The following is a 7,500-nucleotide window of genomic DNA, read 5'->3' as shown; positions in this document are numbered from 1 at the left end:
TGAGAGAGTGAGAGAGTGAGTGAGTGTGAGAGAGAGTGAGTGAGTGAGTGAGTGTGTGAGTGAGTGAGTGTGAGAGAGAGTGAGTGAGTGAGTGAGTGTGAGAGAGAGTGAGTGAGTGAGTGAGTGAGAGAGTGTGTGAGTGAGAGAGTGTGTGAGTGAGTGAGTGAGTGAGAGAGTGTGTGAGTGAGTGAGAGAGTGAGTGAGTGAGAGAGTGTGTGAGTGAGTGAGAGAGTGAGAGAGTAAGAGAGTGAGTGAGTGAGTGAGAGAGTATGTGAGTGAGAGAGTGAGTGAGTGAGAGAGTGTGTGAGTGAGTGAGAGAGTGAGAGAGTGAGTGAGTGAGTGAGTGAGTATGTGAGTGAGAGAGTGAGTGAGTGAGTGAGTGAGAGAGTGTGTGAGTGAGTGAGAGAGTGAGTGAGTGAGTGAGAGAGTGAGAGAGTATGTGAGTGAGAGAGTGAGTGAGTGAGAGAGTGTGTGAGTGTGAGAGAGAGTGAGTGAGTGAGTGAGTGAGTGAGTGTGTGAGTGTGTGAGTGTGAGAGAGAGTGAGTGAGTGAGTGAGTGAGTGAGTGAGTGAGTGAGTGAGTGAGTGAGTGAGTGAGTGAGTGAGTGAGTGTGTGAGTGAGAGAGTGAATGAGAGTGTGAGTGAGAGAGTGAGTGTGTGTGTGTGTGTGTGTGTTTCTAGTCTTCAGTGTCACATGATCCTTCAGAAATCATTCTAATATGATGGTTTGATGATCAAGAAACATTAATTATTATTATCAGTGTTGGAAACAGTTACACTGCTGTAGAAACATAATATGTTTATTTGAAATAGAATCTTTTGCAACATTATGTCACTTTTAAACAATTTAATGTGTCCTTACTGAAGAATCTCACTGACCCGTTCAACTATACTGTCTTGATGCTAAAGCACTTTACATATTTAAATTCAAACTCAACTAATCTGCTGGTAATATATTTGTATTCAACATCAATAAGCCACAATAATTATGAATAATGTCATAAATGAGCCTGTATCAAACAATCACTGTTACACACCCAGATAACATCTCGCCTAACTCATTAAAAACAGCTTTATGCATCATTTATATCATGACTAGTATTCAGTACATCACGCAGCCATAAAACTGTGTTAAAGAAACAGACACGCCACTAAACATGCAAAGCATTTTGTCCGGTTTATTATAAGCAGTAACAGACCCAGAGGAGTTTACAGTCTAAACTAGGCCAATCTGTGTTTATATTTGCTCAAATCCTGGAGAAATCCCCAGACCACAACTCTCTCTCTCTCTCTCTCTCTCTCTCTCTCTCTCTCTGCAATCCTATTAACCATTAACTCAGGCAACTTGTGATGATTTACAACTCTAAAGCTATTTATAACAGCGTGAGCCGTAGCGTGGGAGAGATCTGCATATGAGGATGAGGCGTGGGAATCGAACCGAACGCAATTAATATCATTTGCCATAAAACTATATGACCACAAAACCAGTCACATTTTAGACATTGAGATGTATACATCATCTGAAAGCTGAATGAATAATCTCTCCATTGATGTGTGGTTTGTTAGGATAGGACAATAATTGGTTGAGATCTGGAATCTGAGGAGCAAAAAAATGTAAACATTGAGAAAATCTCCTTTAAAGTTGTGCATTTATGTTCACGATTGTGCTGCATTCACTCACAAAAATACATGTTTTATATATTTACGGTAGGACATTTACTAAATATCTTCATGGAACATGATCTTAATATCCTCATGATTTTAAAAATGGATAATTTTGACCCATACAATGTATAGTTGCTATTGCCACAGATATACCCGTGCGGCTCCAGACTGGGTTTGTGATCCAGGGTCACATATTTATAAACAAGCTAGTTTACATCTGAAATAAAACATGTAGATTCGACTTTTCTACATGCATCCTTTGCAGAGAAAGCAATCCCATAATGCACTGCAATGAGAGGTGGAAGGATACTGAGAAGCATCAAGTAAAAAATTGTAAAACAATATATAGCCTACATATATTATTATTGCATATTTCTGCCTAATTTGGTTATGCTGTCAGCTTGCCTTTTAGTAAGATACATTTTCTCCCAATAAGTCCACAAGAAGTTATAATTTTGCAATTTGCATAAAATAAAATTTAGCTACTTTTTGTAAACTAATTTTACACTAGAAAGTGCAATTTCAAACCAGTGAAATATCTGAGATGAAATACATTTTTCTAATTTATCTTACACTAAATATACATTTTTGTGCAGCATGTTATTATCATTTAAACATCTATATCGCATGCACTACATCTAATTAAACACTAGGGTACAGTATGAGTAGGGTTGTAAACAATTAATCGCGATTAATCGAATCCAAAATAAAAGTTTGTGTTTACATAATATATGTGTATAATTATTTTGTATATATAAATACACACACACATGCATGTATATATTTAAGAAAAATTTGTTATTTATATATAAAATAGTTATATTTATATATAATATAAATCATATACAAATATATATGCAGTATATAAATGCAAATATTTCTCAGATATATACATGCATGTGTGTGTATTTATATATACAAAATAATTATACACAATACACACATTTATTATGTAAACACAAACTTTTATTTTGGATTCAATTAATCGCGATTAATCGTTTACAGCCCTAAGTATGAGTAAAATCATGTAATACACTAGTTTTTGTAAAGTGTTATTTCAATTTGTATGTTCAATATTTCATAGAGCGATTTTAGAGATCATGATTCTGAATAAACAAAACAAAATAATCACTAGAGGTTGTGACAAAATATTAATTGCGGTTGTCTATTTAAATCAAGTTGAGTGAATGATTCAATGACTCACTCAAAGACTTCACTCGTTTCATTACTGGATGAATCAGCGTTTCTGAACGAATCTCTTGAATGAATGATTCAATGGCTCACACATTTTTAACATTCTCTTGTCGCCACCTACTGGTGTAATGATGTAATTAATTCAATCTTTATTTGAAGCATCAAGTTACTTTCAAAAGGTGATCGCTACCGTAGACATCAGTGATTATATCTGAACTATAAACTTTAATCCAGTGCTTATGTGATTATTTTAAGACAAAAATAATATCTTAAAGCGGTTTCATATCTATAACGTTACTGGACAATGGCTCTCTCTGATTCAGAACGCAGATCTGAATATTCGCTGATTTTGTCAAAGGTTTAATAGACAGAGACGAATCTCTGTCATATAGAAATAAAATCACGTGGGTGTTTGAATCAAGATCACAATCTTTTAACGATTAATATATTTCAGGGTAATTTGATTATCGGTAAGAGATATTGCTCTCCAAAATCAGCAAAAAAAGGCATGATTCCATGTGGGCCAGTGGGGATGATGTAGGCAGTTCAGCGGGATTGGGAAAAACAATAACCGATCTTAATCTTAATGACAATTAGAGAGAGGGAAATCATATAATGATTTTTTAAATCTTATTACACGAGAATTATCACAAATTTCTACAGAAACTTGAAGTAACAGAGCAGCTGATCTAATGTCTGGTGCTAAAAACTCAATAAAATTAAACTTTTACCTCACGAACAAATATTTAGAAGAATTTAGGCTAGCTCTACTGTAGTACAGTAGGCCAACAAAATCAGAAGCTGTCATGTGACTCAAGCATCTAAATCACTGATATCATTATCAACAAGTGATGGAGGCTTTCAGCTGAACACCGATAAACTAATAAACGAACAATGTTAAAGTAGAGTTAACAATACAGTTTAACCCTGTATACTCATTAAACATCACATAAAGGGTCAATAAACTGCTCCATAAAAATATTATCTAATTTGTCTGGCTTTAATCTACTTCGCATTTGAGAACAAGACTAAAAAATGTGTCACGTGGTCATTGTGTTTTGAGCGTATGCTGCAGTAACTTAATATTTTAAGTACAACTAACTAGTAACTAGTGAACATCGCCCCTCCCCCACCCGCTCATCCTGAAGCATGTGCCGCTTCCCTCAGCGTGTTTTAGGACAAAAACAACACGAAATGAGCTCTACTAAGTGTATATCACTTACTGAGGTGGTCGACCAACACAAAACATGGCGGAAATAAGACTTTAGATGCTTCAAATGTGAGTAAAGTTCAAACGTGGAGCGTGTCGAGCAGATCTTCCGAGTTTCCTCAGAGAGATTTCCAATCCACACAGAAAAAGTTCAAACGCTAAAATATTCTTACCGCCAAGATTCAAGTTCCCGCTTCTCTTTCACTTCCACTAGGAAAATATCCTCCAACTTCAGTGTGCAAACTGCGACTTTACACCCATCTTCTCCAGTCAGATTTCCCCTCAGCGGCTCGCGATCGTTGTATTCCGTTAAAACATCGACGCGAGACGATCATCGAGGGTTCGTGTGCCAAAGTTCACGTTTAAATGTCGATCGTGTGTGTTTTTTAGACAAGTTTCCTGTGTGTTTCTCACAGAATGAGCGTCGGAAGAGAGACAGTAACGCACACACACACTTACAGCAGAGAGAGAGCGCGAGGCGGGCGGTGTTCACATACACACACTGCGCCCTAACTAGACAGCACTGTACACTAGCATACTACTCGTACTATTTCTCTAGTATATAATATTTATATTGTACGCAGTGAATAGTAAGGCATTTTTACAGAACATTGAAGGAAAATAAAAATTATGTTTTTAAAGTTTTACAGCTAAGCATTTTTAATACAAAATAAAATGAAATTGTTTTTGTTTTTATTTATACAAAATTTAATTAAAATGCAAAATTATACATTTACATTTTTAACAGTAAAGTTTTTGTATATACAAATGCGAATTAAAATGCAAAATTATATATTTTAAATGTAATCGTCAGGCTTTTTATACAAAAATTATTTATTATATATTTAAAATAGTAAGGCATTTTTTAATACAGAATTGCATTAAAAATGCAAAGCAAATGTGTTTTGGTGTTTTATTATATATATAATTAATTAATTAATTAATTAATGAGGAATACACCAATTGAAATAAACAAAAAACGCACATTGCAATTGTCAGTTTATGGAAATTAACATTTTATTCGTTCTCATTATTGACTTTATACATTCAAGCAGTCATAAATTGATTTTACAATAAATAATTTTGAATTAAATCAACATTAGGTTGGTTTCCTGAGTGCTGTCTAGGTAGGGCGCTCACTAGCTATTGAGACACGAGTGGGGGGAGGGGGAGCTGTGCACTTTGTGACCCACAATGGAAAAATAAGCAGTTGACCTTAAACCTGCTTATTCATCAGCACATCATCAGACACATCCACGGCGAAATTACACCGTCATCGTCATATTTCAATACTTTGAATGACATACAGGAGCATAAATATGTAAATAATAACATAAACAAGCATTCCCAGGACATTGCAGAGGTGTATACACTGATTCTGATCAGCCGCTTGCGTGCGACACTTTCACAACCAGTCAGATCATATTTGATATTTAATCATGTTTTCACAGTGGGTGGAGCTAACCAGTGTTACATATAACCACGTGACCGAATAAATGCCCTGTCATAAAGCCCAGGTTTATGTGGGAAATATGTTGCTTTTTCATGTCATGTCCGGTTAGCATCTATTTAAAATTTGTATTAAATGTATACAATAATTTCCTAAACTAGTGATGACACGTGATCTCCTGAAACAACAAAGAGAATGAAACATACGCCTATGTTCATTATAATCACTTCACACACAGTGTGTTTGAGTTCATGTGTGACTGACACCCCGGCGCTGAATATGATGATGTGTAATAACTCTTCTGCAGTTGTTATGATCGCGTGTTTTGCGCCTGCGCGGTCACACTGACCCAGCTTTCTTCCTCCTGCACGGTCACACACACTCGGAGAGTAAATAACACGACAGGCGGACATTATTGTGACACATTCCTACGACAGCCGTAAACACTGGAGTAACCACGCAGTGTGTGTGTGTGAGTGAGTGTGTGTGTGTGTGTGTGTGTGTGTGTGTGTGTGTGTGTGTGTGTGTGAGAGAGAGAGAGAGAGAGAGAGAGAGAGAGAGAGAGAGAGAGAGAGAGAGAGAGAGAGAGAGTTTATGTGTGTGTGTGTGTGTGTGTGTGAGAGGTGCGCGCATCATTCAGAAGGCATACGGTAACACTGAGATCCTCCTAACAAAGAACAGGTTCAGCCTCTCCCTCCCCCGCCGCATCACCAGGGTCATGTGACCTGCAGTGGGGGAAGGGCTGCTGTGTGTGTGTGTGTGTGTGTGTGTGTGTGAGAGAGAGATACTGTATTGCCCCTCCCCCACTGCAGTCTGCATCTCACTCACACACACACACACACACACACACACACACACACACACACACACACACACGCTGTATGATGTTACATCATGATCAGGTTAGAGGGTTCATGGAAATGTTTAGAGAAAAATTGTGTACAAAATGTTAAAATATATATTTTTTATAAAATAAGGTTAAATTTAAAAAATATATGAAATAAGTAAATAAATTATGTGATTAAATAAACAAGTAAATTAAAATAAATAAATAAAAAAACATTTAAATAAATAAATAAGTTTAAGTAAATACATAATATGAATGAATGAAACTAAATATATAAATATATATACAAATTTAAATAGGTTAAAAAAATGAACTATGGCCTATATATAAATTTATATTAAAATGAGTAAAGTAATTTGAAAAATTTGATTAAAAATAAGTAAATTAATTAATGAAACATTTAAATAAATAAGTAAGATTAATGTAAATACATAATGTGAATAAATGAAAAATAAATACATAAATTAAATTATGTAAATAAATTAAAATAAGTAAATAAATAAAGTAACTGTATATATATATACATTTAAAATGTATTAAAATAAGTAAATGAATTAATACAAATTAGATTATAAATAAGTACATTAATGAATAAACATATATAAATAGATAAATAAGATTAAAGTAAATACATAATATTAATAAATTTAACTAAATAAATAAATAAATACAAGTATTTAAATAAGTAAATAAATAAATTAACTGTGTATATATATATATATTACAAATTTATTAAAATTAGTAAATTAATTAATAAAAATTTAATTAAAAATAAGTAAATAAATAAGTAAATTAATTAATAAAAAATATTAAAATAAATAATTAAAATTGAAGTAAATACATAATATGAATAAATGAAACTAAATAAATAAATAAATACAATTATTTGAATAAGTAAATAAATAAATTAACTGTATATATATGAATAATGAAAAATAGATTAAAATAAGTAAATTAATTAATACAAAATATTTAAATAAATAAATAAGATTACAGTAAATACATCATAAGTAAATGAAACAAAATAAATACAATTATTTAAATAAATTAAAATAAGTAAATAAATGAAGTAAAACTATATATATATATACATTAAATATGCATTAGAAAATGTAAATTAATAAATAAAAAATATT

General features: G+C 33.2%; 1 protein-coding gene across 2 annotated transcripts in view; it reads right to left on the bottom strand.

Moving 5' to 3' along the window:
• The window catches only part of tbl1x (transducin beta like 1 X-linked), a 30,729-nt gene extending 26,117 nt beyond the window's left edge, over positions 1-4,612 (bottom strand). Inside the window, exon 1 of one of the 2 annotated variants that reach the window (XM_079619682.1) lies at positions 4,241-4,612. The gene's annotated coding sequence lies outside the window, so the exon portion shown is untranslated. The remainder of the gene's footprint in view (positions 1-4,240) is intronic. The other variant, XM_079619681.1, reaches the window with a different exon arrangement.
• Positions 4,613-7,500: the final 2,888 nt, after the last annotated feature.

Source organism: Phoxinus phoxinus (genome assembly GCF_949152265.1).
Source record: "Phoxinus phoxinus genome assembly, chromosome: 7".
Classification (NCBI taxonomy): Eukaryota; Metazoa; Chordata; class Actinopteri; order Cypriniformes; family Leuciscidae; genus Phoxinus; species Phoxinus phoxinus.
Note: the sequence above shows the minus strand (reverse complement) of the source record. Positions and strands in the feature narration are given on the sequence as shown.